The following is a 21,716-nucleotide window of genomic DNA, read 5'->3' on the forward strand; positions in this document are numbered from 1 at the left end:
GTGGTGGAATAGCTTTAAAGATCTTGTCTTTTCTTCCCCCTTAAATCATATGAAAAGGGAACGGTGATATGGTGAATGGTGATCCAAAGCAGCAGAAGCAAATCCACAGCATTTTAATGTATATGACATATGATTTGCTCAAGACCTTTGAAAACCAGATGATTGCATAAATCAGCAGAGGCCTATATTCCCTAGGAAAAGTGGTTTTGTCTGGATGGCAGAATTTCAAATTATGCTCCTTTGTTGGCCTTTTTGCCAATCTCTAAAAATTATGTTAGTTGAGCAACAAAGCACAATGATGGAGGAGGCCAGGATGAAAGATAGAACAACTGTGTAGTCACTTGCAGTTTTTGTGGGAAGTTCCCACTAATGAACACAAAGAAAGAGACAGTTCCAGAGGGTCTACCCAGGAATCTGTGGGAAGAAACAGGATGAAGCTTCCATTGTCCATATATTAAAAGTGAAGGGGGAGCTCTGTTGAGATCATGGCCAACCCCCCCCCCCACCCCCGGCCCAATTCCTGATGCCTCCTCTAGCCACCCTACAAGGTGGAACCCAGGTGACCTCCCCCAAGTGACAGGAGCCTGAGCTGGGATTTTACCTCCTTCTGTAATAGGACAAAAATGGCTTTCTGACCTTGAAGCAGAGCAAGGCCAGGAAACCTGGGGTGAAGCTAATGCAGACTTTCTAACAACAGTGGCTAGTTAAATTGGTCCAGTTGGCAATTCCCCAGATGAACAACTGTGTTTTTCTGCATGAAATAATGCTAGCTGTACATAGCCAATCAAACCAATGTAAACCTGTTGATTATCGGCCTAAACACAAGAACCACTTTTTTGGGTCACTTTATTGTGTGAAATAAGACCTTATGGCTTTAAAATAACAACAAATATTTACTAATTATTTTGAAGTGCTTTTTATTTTAAAAGAGTCATATATTTTAGAAATGCATATGTGCCTTGGCTGACTATGGCTATAGTAAATTCTGTAAATTGAAGTTAATAAATATTTAGACTTTCCAGAGCATAAAAAAAATGAAGATTGATGGGCACTGAGAAAAACAGGGACATTATTTAAATTTCATGCATTTTAATAGAAGAAATGGCTCGGCTGTTGTCCTCCCTTTCTTCAAAGCAACAATTTTCAGGCTTGGATTTTCAACACCCCATGGTCTCCCCAATTATCCCAAGGGAGGCCACAGAATTGCCATTGCCTTGTGTTCGGCTCATTGCATTCATTGATTTAATAGGTCCACCTGGGCATTTTTTAAAGACAGTAATTGAAAATGCAGCCTGACAGGTTAGCAGGAACGGCAGGGCCTGTAAGGCGAAAGTAGAGAGGAGGAGAGTGGCTGCTTGCTCATCAGCCACTGGAGCAATGCATTGAATGCTGGCACCCAGGATGCTGGCCCAGGGGATACTTGAAGAGCTTCCCGCCCTTCAGCCTCTGAGTGGCAGGAGAGTCATGTGACAAAACTATGTTGCTTGCTATGAATCCAAAAACAACTATGTTACAGAGTCCGTGTATTTTCCTTTTTCTTTTCTCATTATCTGAAATCTTTTTTTTTCATTTTTGCTTGGTGGACGGTTTCAAACTCAACGAATCCAGATCTATTTTCACACCTCCATTCTTATTGTTAGTGGAAGTAGCAGGATTTTAAAATATTAACTGTTATAAAATATTAACTGAGCTTTCTACCTCTCTGTCAGTGTTTCCCTCTTCTGCTGCAGCCCTTCAGGTAGCTAGGCAATTTCTGCTCGTTATCTCTGGAGATGCTGCTGCTGTGGAGGCGGGGAAGCCAGATCAGGAGCTCGCTGAACCTACGGCCTCAGGGGGAGTGATGAGGGCCTTGAGGAAAAATAAAATTCTCGGGAATAAAAATATGAGAGGGGATTATAAGGGAGCCAAGTCCTCTGAGGTTGGAAGGGATTTCCCCAGGCTGGGTAAGGAGGCCAGAGAGCCGATGGCAGATGTTTCCTTCCTGTTGTTCCCTTCCTGTCAGTAAGTAGCTGACCCAGGACATGATCTTAGAACCAAGTGACAGATGAGAAAAGCTGGTTGACCTCTGAAAGGGACTTCATACTGAATATAGGAAGAGGGACCTTAAATAGCCTTACAGAACATGCCTATGCCTCCAAGAGGCACAGACACAGCGGTGAGTGTCGTGGGCCCAGCAGTGCCAGTTAGAAGTGACATGTCACAGACAACCTGTGTGGGTCTGCATCTGAAGACAAGTAGATGTCCAGCAGATGTCCATATGGAGCAGTGCCCCTACCACGCCTACCAGATCCACACCCTGGTTCTCTGTGAATCCCCAGAACTCTGTAGGAAGGAAGCACAAGAGTGACCAAGACTGAGTTTCTAGGCTTGATGTCACCTATAGTAATATTTATCTGTGAAACATCATATGGATGGTAGAATTATTAAATCCACAGCTGCAGATTTTACTATTCTGAAGCATTTCCATGAACTTTGGAAAAAAAAAATCTATCTTCTCCAAAAGTGGGGGAGGTAGGTAGGAAGAGTGTTTATCATCTCCATAACATAGATGAAGATGCTGGGAAACAGGCTGAGAGAGACTGAGGGACTGACTTAGTGTCTCATGGCTGATAAGCATTGGATCAGTGCTTTTCAACCGCTTCCAGTCCATCTTATCACCAACAGCTACTTCCTGTTCTCTTCCCCACAAAAAACAAATTTCATATTTTCTTTAGTGTAGTTTTTTTTTTCAACTCTTTAAAATAAATTAATGTAATTTTAAAAAATCAAAGCAAAGGAACAAAAAAACTGCTTTGCTTTCAAAGTCTGGTCTACTTCTCCCTATGTTCTTAAACCTTTCTGCGATAGTAAGCTTTTCAAGTGCAAAGGCTCCCTCTTATTCATCCCTTATTATATTTTGCATGAAGTCAAGTCAAGGAGTCATCCCCTGGTTGATTCATCCATTACAGAGTTGTTATAGCAACATAGGCTGCAAATACCAGAAGAGTTTGGGGACCATTTTGCTACAACCCTCCTCTAGTTTAGTGAGAAATGGAGTCATTGTTCAAGGTCACACAGCCAAATAGGGACAAGATGAATAGTATTACAACTTGGTCTCCCTATTTCCTGCCCAATGCTCTTTCCTACCCTCTAGACTATCAGTTAGATTGAGTAAAAATAAGTTCAAACTTGGATGAATTTAACAATGTCCCCTAAGCCCCATTTATAAAAATAGCTCTTGAGCTAAAACAATCTTTTTTTTTTTTTTGGCTCTCCTTACTTAAGATGCTTTAAAATTTTCCTTGTACAGAAAAAATGTAGTCACAATAAATTTCTCATATTGAAAATGTCAAGTTCCTATTTGTTATATGATGATGTCAGTGACTACAAAATATGGATTTCTGGTTGAGGTTATAAACTCTACAAAGATTTGGATTCCAATATCTGTGGAGATAGGAGTGAGAACTAGGAAGTTGCTTTGCGTGATTTGTTTTGAAGTAGTTGTTATGACTGCCATTGTTCACAGCAAGCCCATGTGTACACACTTCTGAAAGAAAGATGGCAATTGCTGATATTTGTACTCATATTTATCACTGTCACCAAACTGCAGAGCGGATATTGCCAAGGGACTCATTCTCATGCAAGAGATTGTGGCTGACAATGGGAAGGACAAGGTCCCAATACCTGTTGCTTTAGGACTATGTTAGGAAGATGGGGTTCTTCCACTTCTGCAGAAAGCTGTCTGATATGTGGTAGCTTGAACACACCAGACTAACTCGCCCTGTTTTCATTGATGCATCCATTCGGCAGACATTGCATAAATATGATTTGGGCCCCTGGAGAATCATGGGTGTTGTTCCTGGTGCTGCAGGTACACTAGTGAACAAGGAACAGTCCATGTTCTCCTAGAGCTTACATTCTAGAAAGCAAAGAAAAAACGATAAAAAGTAAGGGGATGAATGAGCAAGCTAAGTACTCTCTGAGCTATGAGCAGCATTAAATTATACTGTGTCACTTAATTATCCAAAAAATTTGTGTGGGTACTCCTTCGTTTAATGTTACAGGTGAGTACAACAAAAGAAAGAGAGTGTAAACAACTTTATCCAAAGTCTCAAAGCCCATGAATGGCAGGCATGAAATATTAACCAGGGAAATCTTATTTCAGTGCTCATGCTCTTAACCACCATAAAACTGCCACACATAGCACATTTGTGTCCCCCAAAGATCATAGGTGGAAATCTAATCCCCAGCATGAAGGGTTAGGAGGTGGGGCCTTTTGGGGGTGCTTAGGTCCTAAGGGTGCAGCCCCCATGAATGGGAGTACAGCCTTATAAAAGAGGCCCCAGAGAGCCCCTTTGCCCCTCCCACCATGTGAGGACATGGAGCATGGGCACCGTCAGGAAGAGTCTGCTGGCATCTTGATCTTGGACTTCCCAGTCTCTAGAACTGTGAGGTACACATTTTTGTTGTTTATAAGCCACTCAGTTCTTGGTAATTTGTTATATCCCTCTAAATGGATTAAGGGAAAAAACTATTAAAAAATCACATTCTAAATGCCAAGACTGGTGGAGAAAACAGAAAATTACAATGTAATGTGACAGGTGGCATACATAGGTAGGCAAAGTTGCCATAGGTGCATCTAGGAAGGGTACCTCACTCATCCAGAATAGGGGTGTCTGAAAAAGCTTTCTGGACAAACTTAGGCATGATCTGGGTCTTGAAGAATAAATAGGAGTTAATCAGGGAAAGAGAATGAAAGAACATTACAAGGCAAGAAATCAACTTTAATTTCATGAGTGGAGATTTAGCTGTGTCAGAGGCCAGGAGTCAAGAGTCTGGAAAGAAATCAAGTTTAGACTCAGAAGGGCCTTGGGTGCTGCTCTAGGAAGGAGTTTTATGGGGAGTTATTGCTGGTTTTAAGACAGTGACATGGTTCCATTTACATTTTTTTTTTTTTTTGTCCCAGAGATGGAATCCAGGGGCACTTAAACAATGAGTCATATCCCTAGTTTTCTAAAAAATTTTATTTATTTATTTTTAAATTTTGAGATAGTGCTATGTTAAATTGCTAAGGCTGGCTTTGAACTTGTGATCCTCCAGCCTCCTCAGCCACTGGGATTCATTTGCATTTCAAACAGTTCTCTTTGGGCACCTTGTCCACAGGTGTCTGATAAAGAGTTGAGTCTTTTTCTTCTATCCCCCCTGCCCTCCACTCCCTAGGAACAACCTGGGCCAGGCCCTCAGTACTCACCCCAGACACCTTCCACCTGTAACACAAGTTACGCCAGACTGGAAGAAACAGATTTTGATCTGGCTTAATAAATTAAAAAAAAAAAAAAGCAGGAAATTGAAATGTGAGCTGTTGGATATTGGATCTTTTCCTTCTTCCACCTTTACCACATCCATTACAAACCTCAAAACCATCAAGTTTCAACTGATTTCTTCTCACCTCGCCTCGCTCATCATCAATCCTCCACCCTTTAGGACTCAGCATCACTGGGCCAGATGGGCTTGTTGGGTAATAACATGGGTCAAGAACTAAGATGCTTTTACTGACTGCTCCCTACTTTAGGAAAGCAATTTTGTAAGAATGGAGAAACCTTGAGCTCTGATATCAGACAGAATTGGATTCATATTCCTTCTGTAATGGCACAAACTAAATTGTAGCACAATGACTCCTTTTTGTTCTTTTTAAATAAATGGGGATAAGACTATCTAGACACTTTTTGCTTTTTAGGCATAAATGATCTCTGAAAGGATACACAGAAACAAGGGTAAGTGGTATGGGTGCTGGGAGAATGAGAATTGATAGCGGGAAGGTGGTTGTTCAGCTCCATGATGCCACCTATTTTAAATTCTTTGAATCAATGGACTAAACTTCTCATTCAAAAGAGAACTCATCTCTACAAAGGCTTAAATTTTTGTGAGAACTAAGATAAAGTGTGTGAAATAATGCTGAGCTGAAATGCAGGGATACATTCTTGTCCTCCCGTAGCTCAGTGTATGTGGGGCTAATGAAGATTGTAACTGGAGAGTCTCTCTTGGTTGCAGTGCAGAAGGCACAAGATGGTACCAGGAGACTATTACTGACTCAACAACCAGGAATCGCCATTAAAAATAGAGCACAGAATAGTAGAATGAATTGGACATTATTACCCTATGATCATATATGATTACATGACTTGTGTAACTCTACATCATGTACAACCAGACAAATGAGAAGTTATACTCCATTTATGTCTGTGTCAAAATGCATCCTACTGTTATGTATAACTAATTAGAACAAATAAAGAAACAAAAAAGAAAAAAAGCAATAAAATTAATTTTGATGTGCAAAAAAATAATAGAGCACAGACAAATGATGAGTTCCTCTTCTGAAATGGCAGTCATCATTTTACTTTCTACATTTACAAATGGATTTGTGACCTGGAGAAGCAACTCATTGTTTCTAAGTGGGAAAAATTTGGTCTTTTTTATTAAAAACAAAACAAAATATCTACTGTTTAAGTGGTCTAGAAATACATGATAGAATTTCTTTCTAAGTCCGGACATTTTGGTTTGGGTAAATACCTATTTGAAAAATATTGGTTGAATAAAAAGTGCCAAAGTCAGATAAATGGAGTCTCAGTGTAAGGCAAGACTTGTGAAATTATTTGAATTCTTAGTTGCTTTCATCAGCTTTTTCATCTCTATGACCAAAGACCTGACAAGAACAATGCAGAGGAGGAAAAGTTTACTTGGCTCATGATTTCAGAGGTCTCAGTCTTAGATGGCCAACTCCAGAGCTCTGGGCCCAAGGTGAGGCAGAATATCATGGTAGAAGGGTGTGGAAGAGTAAAGCAGCTCAGGACATGGCAATCAGGAAGTGAAAGAGTTCCACTCACCAGGGACAAAATATAAACTCCAAATGTACATCCACAGTGACCCACCTCCTTCTGTCATTCCCCTACTACCTGCAGTTACCAACCAATTAATTCCCATTAGGGGTTTAATGCACCAATTAGGTTAAAACTATCATAACCTAATCATTCCACCACTAAACTTTCTTGCATTGTCTTATATGTAAGCTTTTGGGGACACCTAATATAAGCCATAACATTGGTATAAGATGATTAATGGCCACCATTATTATTCATTGGTTTGAGCTCAACATTCACTTCCAGTTTCAATTTAATATTAATTCCAGTCTCAGCAAATATTTATGGAGGGCCTCCTACCTATCTCGAACTATTTTAGATGCTGGATGATCTTCCAAAGAAATACTGCATATAATTCAGTTCCCATCCTCAGTGAGTTTTTTTTTTCTTTTAACAAAAATTTATAAAGCCTCAGGTGAGCCCGTACTTACTTATATGTAATAAAACACTAGGACAGGAAGAAATTCATGGTGGATGAGGTTGTCACAGAGAGGGGAAACCTTAGATGAACTTGGAAGGATTAGGCTGCCAGGATGTGAGGAGACACCAAAATGATTCATTTTCAGTAATAACCGTAATCTCTATTTCTTCACAGCCAGACAGACACAAATGTTAATTGTACTTTGCACTGGAAAAATTAAACAGTGAATATAAAGCCATGCAAACATGAGCACAACCAAATCTTTCTGCTTAGCCATTTTTTCCTTGTTAAGTCACCTTCTTATAATGAATTGTTATGAGAAAACTGGGGGCAGGAACTGGCTTCTGAAAACAGCAAAATAAACTCTCTGAGGTGTGAAAATGAAATATCCTTCTGCTGTCAGCTTTGGGATGGTGGTGGACATACACACAATCGGGGCACTCCCCTGGGTGATAGCCATAGCTCATCAAGAGTATTCTTGGAGGAACTTAAAAAATGAGCTAAAAACTGTTGGGGTGGGGAGTTAATTAAAATATTTAGCATTAAGAAGATTATTTTTAGTAAAGTTTCTTAAACAATCATCTTTTTTGAGAGTAATATCTTTTGATTAAAAGAGTATGTGTGTATAGACACACATGTATATGTGAATACAGACATATGCACATACATTTGTATATTCGGGATTTAAAAAACCATTTATTTTTATATATTTATATATTTAAAATATATTTACTATATATTTAAATATATAGTAAATATATTTTATATGTTTATATATTATTTTAGGATTTAAAAAACCAATTCACTGATCAATCGGACACTCATTATCCTAAAGTCACAAATCACAATGGGGTGAAACCTTCTTCCTTCCATGCTCTGCTTCTTTAGTGGGCACCTACTTTTCTGATGGTCCCCATGGAGAGTTGAGCTGGATTGACCCTGCAGGAAATGAGAAATGTGTAGCAGAGATCGCAGTGCAGGTGCCCCAAGAGCACTGTCTTCTGTGAAGTGCATCCCTGCCTCCTACAACAAGGGATTATCTCTAAGACGAGAAGCCAGGGGCCATTCCTTTGAATTAGGCCAGTGGTCACCATTGTGGCTCTAATAAAATTAATGAAATGACTAATTAGATGCAGAATATTATGCTATCGTTACAGTTCACTAAGAAGGAAAAATGTGACAGTCTCTGCTTAAGAAGCTTATGGCCTAAAGGAAATACAAACAGACCTTAATTTCCTTTTTTCTCACTTGAGTGAATATATCTTACACTGTTCTGTCAAATCAGAAAGGCTCTGTTAAGGAGAATAAGCTCCTTTTAATATGTATGCAGAGAGAAACATGACGAGTTGAGCAGTTTGCTCAGCAGTCACCCTTTTGGCACTGTAAGGGTCCTTTGAAAAACAGACTCTCAGAGAGATCACCAGTCCTCTCATTTCCAATCTTACATCCAGAGCATACATCAGTTGCTGAAAACCCTGCAGAATGAAATCTTAGAAAGATAGAAAATTAATAGTTGCGAATCCTCCTAAAAGGATGTTTTATTTTACTTACCTAAATTACTATTATTTTCATTGCAAAATCATGGTCCTTCATATCTGCTGACTTAAAGCTGTAATGCTTTGTATACCTGAAGGGAGAGGCTCCATGTACCGAAGACCATATCTGATGAATAGAAATGTAAACTTAAGTGCTTTTCTCTGAGGACAACCCTCTAATTTCAGTTAGAGTTGAGCCACAGGGTGCTTTTATACAAGAACCCAGAGTGAAGGTTTGCAGATCTTGAATAAAAGAATTAAAACATTTCTGAGAATAAACACTGATGATATCTACAGAACTATTTTCCCCAGGTGGTTTTTAAGCAATAATTTGGAGGCATTTGTTTAAGGATTCTGCTCAGTTATTTTCTGTAGGTTTCTGCTTCTTCCCCCTACCATGTCAGTTTCCTGAAGTTAAAGGCCAACAGCAGATGGCACATTCAGAGATCAGTGCTAAATTTGTGCACATGAAGAGCAAATCAAATCCTCCTGGATCTTCCTATCAGGCTGCTTTAAGATTAGGCAAGGCCAGGTGACCTTCCAGATGGCAAAGGCATTCTCACACCATGGATGCTCAAAAATCAGCTTGGAGAGCTTGCCACATTTTATAGACCCTTTGAAGTTGGTCCCCTTCCACTTGGGGCATGACTTGGAGTTGTCTTACTTGGTGCCTAGACTTTGGCTTCTGTTTTGATCCCTGATGCACCTTTCCTTTAGTCCTTTGCATCTTCTTTTTTCTTATCTCAGAATCTTTTGATTGGGCGAGGTCAGCTCTTATTGTCTGCCTTTGTGTCTCAGCTACACACTTTGTTCCTCCTCAATTTCATACTCTGAAAGCCTTCAGTTTTGTGACTTTAAAGCCCTTCAGGTTTTCTTTTTTTTTTTTTTTTTTTTGAAGGTATGTGATACAAATTGCTTACTACAAAGGATGAATGTGACAACAAGCATTATGTAGGACAAACATCTGGCTGTTCACATGTTATGAAATTAATGAGATTTAAAGGCCCTTTTCATCAAAAAACATCTCCCTTAGTGGCCTGTCATGGCATCTGAAAATGTAAATTTTCATGTCCAGAAGGCCTCTGCTCAAATACAACCATCTTTTCCAGGAGGTTCACATACAAATTAATTGTCATCAATCTATTAGAGGCAGTAAGTGATTCTGGGTCCTGGCAGAACAGTCTGTGAAAAAATGAAAGATGGAGAAAGAAAGTTTAAATAGAATTGAGAATGTTTTAGAGCAATGATGTTTGGTACAAAGGACACTGGCCCCATGTGCGTATTTAAACTAAAATTAATTAAAATAAGATAAACAACTTAATTTTTCTATCACACCAGTCACACTTCAAGAGTGTCAACAGCTCCAGCAACCTGTGACTACCATATCACCCAGAGCAGAGAGAGAGAGAGAGAGAGAGAGAGAGAGAGAGAGAGAGAGAGAGCACTTTTCTCCATGCTACAAGTTCTATTGCACAGCTTTGGTCTAGAGTACAGCAACTTAATGGAGAGAGCATGCTTACATGGACTGTTTCTATGTTTTGCGTGCAATTAGAGAACAGTAAGTTACCAGAAAAAGGTAGGGGAGGGAAAGAGCTCCAGCAGAGAAATAGGATTACCTAAGGTAGTGCTGGCAGGGAGACCAAAGACGGGCATTAAGTGTTTCGCCATTTTATTTGGAGTCTTCTGCTTAGATGTTCCATTAAGAAAAGGCAGAATCCCCCAGCATGTCATGCCTGGGGTGAAATTCTGGGTTTGCCAAATATTAGCTGGATGCCTGTGGGCAAGTCTTCTGACTCTTTTTAATCTTTCCTCACCTATAAAATAGAGATCGTGATTCCCACCTTGCACCATTGTCATGAAAATAAAGACAGTGCATATGAACTTGGTATATTATAGGCATTCAATGGAGCTATGATCTCATAAAGCCCATGACTGTGCCTTGGACCACTGACTGAGACTCCTACATCTTTGCACCTGTCTCTCTGTAGAGCACAGAGGAGGCATTCCATAAATAGTTGCTGGATTTAATTGAACTTGAGTACTCCTACCTCTCTTTTTTACACTCTCAATTTCACTATGAATGAAAATTCAATGAAAGAAAGATGCTGTGCAAACTGATGTTATTAGCATTGCAGGAGTAATTAACATGAAATAGGATCAGAAGACAACAATCCCTTAGAAGTTAATCCTTTTATGTTAATGGAATTGTAATATTATAATTCATGAAATAGCACTTAAATAATACTGCTTGGGCAGTTAAGGCTTGTTATTTATATTTGTTGAATTTTTAAAATTATACCCTTCACAGAATTGCTTGAGGGTACAAGTACAAAGAATTAATACATTAATTATCATAAATGAATCATTAAACAGCAACAGAAATAAACAGCTTAAGTCAATATCTTTAAAAGACAAAACAAAATAAGCCAGTAGCCTTAGTGTTCCTCTCCTGGGAAAATAGGTTCAAAGAGCACCGGATGGACAGAGCATCAGGTGTCAATGGAGTTCTGTCATATCTCTGGTCCCTTCCACTGCCTTTGTACTCACACAAGTGTAGACAGATGGCCCCCCACCGCACAGCTCTTGGTAAGACACTTTATAATCTTTCTTGGGCCTGCACTCATCACTGTGTTTTTTCCTTTCTTTGTAGATATCTAAAAAAGGCTATTAATCTACTCTTGGGCATCAGTGAGCAGCATCTGGGTCTTTACTTCCTAATTTTTCAAGTGACATATTTGAAACTTTTGATGAAAATTTATCAAATCTGGCTCCAAAGACTCCAAAGCCATGTGGGCTTGGAGAAGGGAAAGGAGAATACCATGTGTGAGCAGGCCCAGACCAGATTCGCTCCCTCCCTCTCTACTGTTGTTAAGCCAGCATAGCCCAACTGGTTTGCTTTCATTAGGTTTGAAGGAAAGTCTCCAATAATTTAAAAGTAATTATTTTGGAAATCACCAAATTAGATAATTCTAAATGCCCTGTTTGTTTAATGTCTGTAGTGCTTGGTCCCATCTGTGAGCTTATATTCCCCATAGTCAGATGCAATGAATTTCTGGGGTACCCTGATTTAAAAAAAAAATCTTTCCAGAGGATCTTAACTTGTAGCCAGGGTTGAGAATCTACTGTTCATTCCAACTGTGTTGGTCTCCTTTTAAGTGCAAATGAGTCAGAGCACAGCTCATGTTTTTCCTACCCAGGAGACTTGGTGTTTATGGAGATTATTTTTTCTTTCCATATCCCTACATAAATCAACACTTGCACCTTGATACTCACCAAGAAACAGCTGCTATGACTCTCAAACTGTTTCGCTTCATCTTTTAATTCCACTGATTTCTATCTGTTGTCAAGACAAGCTGTTTCATTTAATTAAGATGGTCTATTTAAGTAAATGTCTAAGTGCCCAAGTATCAATGTTGAGATAGCTACACAAGTGTTAGCGTGTATTTTGCTCTATATGTGTGATTTTTATGACAATATTGAACCGTGTGTGTTATAGTACCTTGCTCACATTAGTTTGCAATGAATAAAGTCACAATAGGAACCCAGATATAATTCTACTAATCTGTTACAAATGTGTAAACGCTTTGTGGCTACTGCTTACTCACTGAGCTGGATATCTGCTATCACTGTAGCACCAAGGTCACTTAACAAGGTCCGCATTGAAGGGCCTTTTTCTTACCACTTTCACACTCCAGTTAAGTGGCTACAAAGTTGGTAAACAAGCAGGAGGAGGAAAAAGGAACCTAAATGGATCTTCTGAACAGCTGGGGAGCACTGGTATGGTGACTGGGGGAACAGAATCTGCTCACCTCCTTATTTCCTCCTTCCTCCCTCCCTTTTGAAAAATTCAAGAAAGCTGGAAAATGTAGAATATAATACGAATACCCATATACCTTCACTAGCATCATCAAAACTTAACATTTTAAAAAAAATTGATTCAGTACTTATTTTAAGACATAGAAATCTCGCAATAGAAGTGAAGCTACCTTTTACTTCCTGTCTTGAACTCATACTCAACCTAGTGGATCCCAGGCTTTGCTGCATATTATAATCACCTAGACAAATTGAAAACTCCTATTGCCTAGCTGTCATTCAATTAGAAAGTCTGGGGAGGCAGCCTTTAGTACATTTTAAACTCCCCAGGTCATCATTACGATGTGCTAAGTTTAGAAAATACTGCTCTATTTCCGTTCCACGGGTAACAACAATATAATATTTGATGTTTATGTTTTTACTTTATTTATATTTTTATTAATAGACAATATAGCTTTGCATATTTAAAAATACAATTGACCAGAACCCATGGCACATATCTATAATCCCATGCTACTCAACAGAAGGATCCCAAGTAAGTTCAAAGCCAGGATGGGCAAAATGTCTCAAAAATTTAAAAGGGCTGGATGTGGCTCAGACACACTCCTGAGTTTAATCCTGGATTTACTGTATATATGTTTCCATGTGTGTTCTATTACATGCCTTTTATATTCAACGTTGCCTTTATGAGTTGTATCCATGTTGATGCATGTAGCTATATTTTGTTTAATGGTTATATATTCAACTTTTAAATAAATCACATTGTTTGGTAACCTTCCTACTGGTAGATATTGACCATATGACTTTCTGTTTATAAATTTGGTTCATTCTCTATTCATTTAGGTGATTTCTTTTATGTCTTGATGAAGATCTTGCACATCTTGTGTCAGCTTTCTTCCTAAATCTATAGTTTTTCTACTTGTGTAAATGGTGTCATTAAATCACAATGCTTGTTTGTTGCTGGCCCATAAGAATGAAATCAATTTTAGTAGATGGATTTTTATGTCCAGCAATCTTGTTGAATTTTCTTATTGGCTTTAGGATATTTTGTGCAGATTCTCTTAGATTTCATTTGGAGAAAGTCATACTGCCTGTACATAGTGACAATTTTCTTTCTGATCATTATAAATTTGTGCCTTTCTTTTTTCTTTCTGCACTGTTTAGGACCTCCAGCATAATGTTTAATAAAATCTTTCATAGAAACCCTTAGCATCTTTCTGATGACAAAGAAAATGTTTCTAACATTTTATTTTTAAGAATGTTATTTCTGCTACAGTTTCCCCTCCTTCTCTTTGCTGAGTTCCTGTTACAGGTTTAGAAATTTTTCTTCTTATTTTGCTAAGAGTTTTTGTCATGAAAACATGTCGAATTTTATCATGTACATTTTTTTTTGCACCTAGTGAAAAATCATATGATTTTCTATTTTAATCTTTTGAAGATAAATTATATGAATGTACCTTACTTTATATATTATTATATGGAACTTATACACACACTCACACAATATTGTGAATTCAGTTGCACAAGTGTGTGATAATGAAAAGCACATGGTATCTGTCTCATCATTCAATTTCTGAGGCAGCAACTCCTAATTATTTTATCCAGTTCCTCTGGTATTTTTCTTCTTTGTAAAATAATAACAAATGAGTACTGATATATTTTGTTCTAAAGTTTGCTTTGTTTGAGATTAATATAGCTCTCCAGTTTTCTTTGAATTCGTGTTAGCATGGTGTATCTATCTTTATCCTTTTTTTAATATTTAAAGTGGGATTTTTGCCACAATATGTTTTTTGCAGCTTTAAAATAAAAAGAGATTATTTAACAGTCCCTGTCTTTTAATTGCTGCATTTAGATAATTACATTTAGATATTAGTTTATTGATATTATTGGATTAATATCTACCATATTTGAAACTGTTTTCTGTTGCACTTATTCTTTATTTTTCTTCCTTCCCCCACCCTGCCTTTTCTTTTATTTCCTTTTTTCCCCCCTTCTTGGTTATTGGTTTGTTTTCTTTTGTTTTGATGGTACTGGGGATCAAATCCAGGGCTTTGTGGATGCTAGGCAAGTGCTGTACCAATGAGCTACATCTCCTCCTCCTCCTCCTCTCCTCCTCCTCTTCTTCTTCCTTTTTAAAAATATTTTTAGTTGTAGATGGACACAATACCTTTATTTTGTTTAGTTAGGTTTTTTTTTTTTTTTTTTTTTTTTAATGTGATGCTGGGGATTGAACCCAGGGCCTCACACATGCTAGGCAAGTACTCTACTACTAAGCTACAACCCCAGCCCTCTTCTTTGGTTTTAATTGAACATTTTATATGATTCCATTTTTATCCCCTCAGTGTACCAATAACACTATCAGTTCGTGTTGTTTCTTGAGTTTACAATATACATTTACAATTAATCCGTGTCTATTCTCAAGTAGCACTAGATCACTTCATGGGTAGGACAAGAACCTTCCAACAAAATATCAGTTTCTTTCCTTTGTCCCTTTATAACATTACTGTCATTGATTTAACTTACTGTTATATTATAATCACCTAAGACAGTTGTCCCTTGATATCCATGGAGAATTGGTTTTAGTATTCCCTGTGAATAAAAAAATCTATAAATGCTCAAGCCCCTTATACAAAAGGACATCATATTTGCATATAAGCTGTACAATCCTCTCATATACTTAAAATAATCTCTAGAATACTTATACCAGATACAAGATAAAAGCATGTGTATTATATTGTATTTTGTGTGTGTGTGTGTGGGGGGGATAATGACAAGGCAAAAAAGTCTGTACATGTTCAGTACAGAAGAAATTTTGCCCTTCTATTTTCCATCCCTGGCTGGTTGAATCCAGAGATGCAGAGGGCTGCCTGGATACTGGTACTGTTATTATTTTAATAAGCTATCTCTTAGATCAATTAAGAATAAGAAGGATAAAAGATTTTATTTTACTTTCATCTTTTCCTTCTGATGTTCTTTCTTTCTTTCTAAAGAGCCAAATTTCTGATCTGTATCAGTTTCTTTCTATCTGAAGAATTTTTTTTTAGCATTTCTTGTAGAACAGGTAATGAATTCTCTCAGTTTTTGTTTGTCTGAGGTCTTCATTTCTCCTTCACTTCTGAAGATAGTTTTACTGAATAAACAATTCCAGGTTGGTAGCATTTTCCTTTCAACATCCTAAAATTTTTACTTTTTCTACTTTCCTAGTGACTGATGAGAAGGCTTTTGTACTTTTTTAAATCCTTGTTCCTCTATTAGTAAGATTTCTTTATGGCTTCTTTCAAGATGTTTCTTTTGTTTTTGGTTCTAGGCAGTTTCATTCACAGATTTGGTGAGCTGGTGGGACCTGTGCCTCCTGAAATCCCACTGGCGCACGTGAAGCAGAGTCTTGCTTTCTGTCATGATTGCTATGTCATGAGTGCGAGAACCCTCTCAGCACCAATCGAGGCCTGGATCCTATGGAGCTTCCAGCTGATTTGCTGGGGCTCAGTGGACACCAACTACCCCGGTGTGATCCTGATAATGCTTCTCTTCTTGAGTGCCACAACTCTCAGATCTGTATTTCTTTTGAGTGCTGTCTGTTGCACTTGTCAATGCCATCCTAAGCAATATTGGGCTAGATTTTCACTGACTAAAATAAGCTTTTGCTCCCTCTATCTTATCCTAAGACTCCAGTTTATGACTTTTCCTCTAGAGAAGTGATTTCACATATCCTGTCTCCTTCTTGGTGTCTAGTTTGCTCTTTTTTAATATAGAACATTGACCCAAGGACATATTGAAGTCAAATCTGTACAATTACTTTGAAGAACTGTGGGATACCAAAGTGGTCACCCCTGGGACCTAATTTACCTAAGTACCCCAAGACTTTTTTGAGGAAGGAAGATGCATGTAAAGAAGAATCAAATGATTTTGTCGAATATTCTAGTTTATTGAATTTAGTCACTGAGAGAAGGAATGAAAGGGCATGACTCTCTGCAAACGCCCAAGAGTGAAACCTTATGTGTTGGAGCACAGAAGTCTTCTAATATATGATTATTTTAAATTAATATTTTAAGTATTTTCTTTTTCTTAAGATAAGAATATTAAAACCTTAATTTCTAGGTTCCTGGTCAAACTCCCTTAAGTGGGTAGTGTGGTTACTGGTCCCACACAAGAAGCTGCTCATCAAACAATCTTTTGAAACTGAACCTGTGGGTAGAGAGCAAGCTAAGGTCACCTGTATAGGAGGTGTTATATTATTCAACTATAAATCAGACTGCAGAGTGACACAAATTACTGCAAGTTCCTGAGATGCCCACAATCAAGAGCACTTTTTCTTTAGAAAGGCTTAAGCAGACCAGGGTTAAGAAACCCAACAAAGCTCAATTTCTGAAGTGCATATTTCTGTGTAAACATGGTGGAGTGGTTAGTGATAAGAAGAAAGGCAGTCTCTTAGGAGGAAAAGAGAAGAACGTTCAAATATGATGCCATTTTCCACATAGTCTCCAATGTGACCTTTCAAATTGACTGAGCTCTTGAGAGATTAGCATTTCTAAAAACCTTTGAAATAGGAAGTTCCCACTCTAATTGCAAACAAAAATCTCCTGGTCTGTGCCTCTCACCTCATTGCCTCTTTCAAAATAAATTGACTTGGAAACAAAGAACTTCAGTCTAGAAGGAGACCACATTTTGTGACCAGCAACAGACTGGTTTCCTGGACAAAAGAATTTCCTGGAATAAACAGGTAAGTTGAATTGGCATAGGTGACCTCAATTCTTAGGAAGAAACTTTTGAGATTTCATCATCAAGAGGGACACAGTCAGACATTTCAACTCTCTGAGACCTAACAGGCTCCTCTGTATATGTTATTTTCAGTGGAGTCCTGGACACTTTCCCCTGTATAGCTACTCTGCCCTCTTTGTTAGACGATCTAATTCCTAGTTATCATTTCAGCATCAAATGGACCTCACCTCTCTCAGAATCTATCCTGGTTCCTTCCCTACTCCTATTGCCTACTTCAACACCTCTGCTTTGGAACTTCCACATGATCTCCCCATCACTCAATGTTCTTTGAAATTATATTTTTAACTGTCTATCTCCCTCTCAAGGCTGTGAGTTCCTACAGAGCAAAAACTCTTAGAACAATATTCTCTTCTGTTGCTCAGTGTACAGCATACAACAAATTGTTTTTATGCAATTTTTAAAATTGAGCACTATGCAATACAGAAAAATATGGTCATACTTGTAAAGTTCAACTGATTTTCTGATAGTGAATGAACTGATATAACCAGCACCCAGATCAAAGAACAAAATTTTACAAAACCCCAGAAGCCCTCGTGTTTTTTCCAATTGCATCTACTCTCCCTTCATGGCTTCTAACACTATGAGTTAGTTGTGCTTGTTTTGGGACTTTATATAAATAAAATAATACAATTTCATTATTTTGTGTTTGTTTCATTTAAATCGCATTTTGTTTGTAATATTTACCCAACTATTTTGGAGTATGTCACTGCGGCCAGTTTATTTTCTGGCTTGATAGTATTCTATAACATAAATATACTATAATTTATCCAGTCCACTGTTTTGGGGCATTTAGGTTTCTAATTTTGGGCTACTGTGAATAGAGCTTCTATAAACTTTTTTATACATGTTGTTAAGAGATAACGTTGGATACATTAAAATTTCAGAGAGTTTGCTTGAGCAGACTGCTATCCATGAATCAGGTAGTACTAGACTGCACTGAGGAGGCGCGAAGGGATAATGTTGATAATGTGCTCTCCAAAGTAAGAAAAAGAAAATACATGTGATGGGTTAAAGAGGAAAGTCCCTTCTCAGAGGCTAGATTGGTGGTTTCTGATTGGTTTTGCTTAAATTTTATTTCACTGTGTTCATGAAATTGGGCTTCCATTTGCTAATATAGAAACCCAAGATGTGGAAGTCAACCAGCCAATGGTATTCCAATTAATTTCTTTATCAATGTATTTTTGTGCACATGTATTTGCATGTCTAAGACAAAAATTGATGGATTATAGGTTTCATACATTTTCAGCATTCATGGGAAAACACCTTTTTCAAAATGGTCATACCAATTTTCACTTCTAGCAATAATGCACGAGAATTCAACAAACATGTTTTGAATAAATTAATAAACAAATAAAAGAACAAGGGCTGGGTTGTGGCTCTGTGGTATAGCGCTTCCCTAGCACATGTGAGGCCCTGGGTTCAATCCTCAGCACACATAAAAATAAATAAAATAAAGGTATTGTGTCCAATTAAAAAAAAAAAAAATATATATATATATATATATTTAAAAATAAACAAATAAGTAAGTAAATAAATAAATAAAGGAATAAGAACTGTTTCCTTCCCAAGCTTGGTTCTTAAGAGTGATACAGTCTCTCTAAGGTACCCTGGGTGGGGGGTGGGGGGATTCCTTCCTTCTTTTTAATTTTCTTTTTATAGCTGTTAATGAGTGACTTAAACTACTCTAACTGGAAATATGCATAAATGTTACCTATGAGAAAATTCTCAAGTCATTGAAACAAAGCTATGATGCCGATGTTTCCTTTCTTGTCTTCATATTTTAACTGCTGAGTACCATTTTGGGAATAACTAGTATTGCTAGAATATGTGTTTGTGAACAATTTGAGAGTATATTTAATTTTTCAAACACGTGTGAATAATAAATGTCTTCCTTTGTGGGATTACTTAGACTCTTCTTTTGCTGTAAACATACCCTAATCAAAAGTAATTGTGAATTTAAACAACGGAGACCAATTAAAGTGCACTTATATTTGCTGTATGGGTTCACCAGCATGAACACCCCTCTGTGATGGGACTCTAATCTAGGCAGTCATATTACATTATCTGGTGTGAGTATCCTCCAGTCTCAGCGGGTGAGAAGAATGGAGTCAAGAGGCAAAAGACTAAGTGTTGCCAAGAGGAGAGGACATTTATTCAGGAACCAGCGCTGTTCCCTTAGATTGGTACTTAACTGACCTTCCCCCCTGTATGATGATAATTTGCTGGAGGGCAGCTAACATTTTAGCATAGAATCACGAGAGAGTGGACCTTGCCAATTTAGTACATTTTCATTTCCTCATGGGGTCTTCTCTTTGATGTCTGAGCAGCCTCTTGTGCCAGCCCTGGGCCCTACACTGGGGGGTTATCAGGTAATTGTTGCTACTGATCTGCCACTAATAGGTATGAGGAAAATCCCTGCCTTAAATCACCGCTTTTCTGTAGTTCCCATCTACACCTTCCCTGGAAGCCTGGTCAAAGTGCGGCTCTCAAAAGCTCAGTGGCTTAGCCGTCAAGATTAGAGAACATTTAGTGGGTACATGCGGAGTTTTCAGTCTTTGGATTTTCTCTTCCACGCTTCACATGCATCTCAGGTGCAGGCTCACATGGGGGAGAAGTAGTGATGGACACTTGCCTGTTGACATCAGTACGATAAAACACTCCATTTCTGAACTGTGAGCTCTAATACAAATAGTTCCTGTAAATGGTGAGATGCAAACTGAATTAAGCAGACCAGAGAGTCTCATTGTCTTTAAATTAGATCTTTGTAGACTAATGGAATTCAATTCGACTGACCCTAAAAAGACACCATGGAAGAGACAGATACAAAATTTCTGCCTCCATTTATTTTAATCTTCTACTATATTGACATGAAATAGGGGCCCATGATCCCTATGCGGGGGGGGGGGTGTCCATCTTCTTGGGGGAAGTGAAGCATTTCTACTTTTCTGTCCCATGATAGGGCCAGCCAAGAAGACTGTAGGACCCACGGTCATGCCCCCTTGGATTAAGACTTCCAGATAAACGACAGGCATTGAAGACCTTGTTTAGTTTCTTGGGAGAATACCCAGAAATGGGCAAATTGAAAGGCTATTTTCCATTTTTGGACTCAAAGTTGGCATCAGTGGAGTTTCAGGGAGAAAAGAAAACAAAACAAAATCTTTTCCTTTACTTTCTTAGGATTAGAAATTGGGGACCTATAAATTAATTTAGCAAAAGAAATTAACAGGAGAAAAGACACACGATTTTTATTAACATTTTACATGCATAGGAAGTAAAATTCAAAGAAGCATCAGACTTGGGAATTTATAATGCCTTCTTGACCAAAGAAGAAGGAGTCTGGACTTCAAGGGACAACAAACAGCAGAAAAGTCACTAGGAAATTTTGGTAAGGTTCATTAATGCAAATTCATCTTGGTGTCAACTTAACTATTTTCTACCATAAAAGTGACTTTTCTTGATTAGGGTTGGGGGACAAATTTCTCAAGGGGGAATATATGTGCTGCTTTTATGTAGACAAGAGGAAGACAGAACTCATGCAACATCTGTTGATTTTCGATTGTCTTCAGTTCAAAATAATGCTTTTGCCACAGCAGCATATTTCGGAGGAGCTTATTCTGATCCCTTTGGAAGGAAGTCATCGGTGCCATCTTCAGAACTGTAGTGAGCAGCTTCCAGGTTAATCTCTACAATACCTTGCCTGAAGTCTTTCTTTAGAGACACTAAAATGGATAACTTGGAACATGTGAAAGCATACATCTTGGGATCACCATCCTGGGAGCAGAGGAGAAGGTCCTTTGAAGCCCAGCAGAAGATAGGATCAGAGCAGTGTAGACTGGTGCAGGGAAGTGCCAGAGACCAAGTCACCAGGAGCATCCCTGCCTGGGGATGGCCTGAACAGTGGCTGAAAAATGTTCCCAATCCCCAGGCACAGGGGACATCAAGGCTGGCAGGAGTGGGAGGAGTGGGGGGAGGGTATCTTAAAAAATTTTTTTTTTCTTAGCATGCAAAGGAGAAAAATCTAATAAAGTTGAAGCTCTGAGAAAGCTGGCAAAGATTTAAGCCAGTTACTGTATGAAGCAAAGCCAATCTTGGATTTATACCAGCAGATGAATTCTTAGGAATTAGGTCAGATTATAACTCTATGTAATGACATAACAGGTCCTTTCCTGGGTGTTCAAAAACTCTTCTTTCAGTGGGAGGTGAAGATGGAAACAAAAGGTTGACGATCATTCTGTGCAGGATAAGCACCTGACAGGCAGGTCTGCATCGAGC

Source organism: Spermophilus citellus, assembly GCF_964194105.1.
Source record: "Spermophilus citellus genome assembly, chromosome: 7".
Taxonomy (NCBI): domain Eukaryota; kingdom Metazoa; phylum Chordata; class Mammalia; order Rodentia; family Sciuridae; genus Spermophilus; species Spermophilus citellus.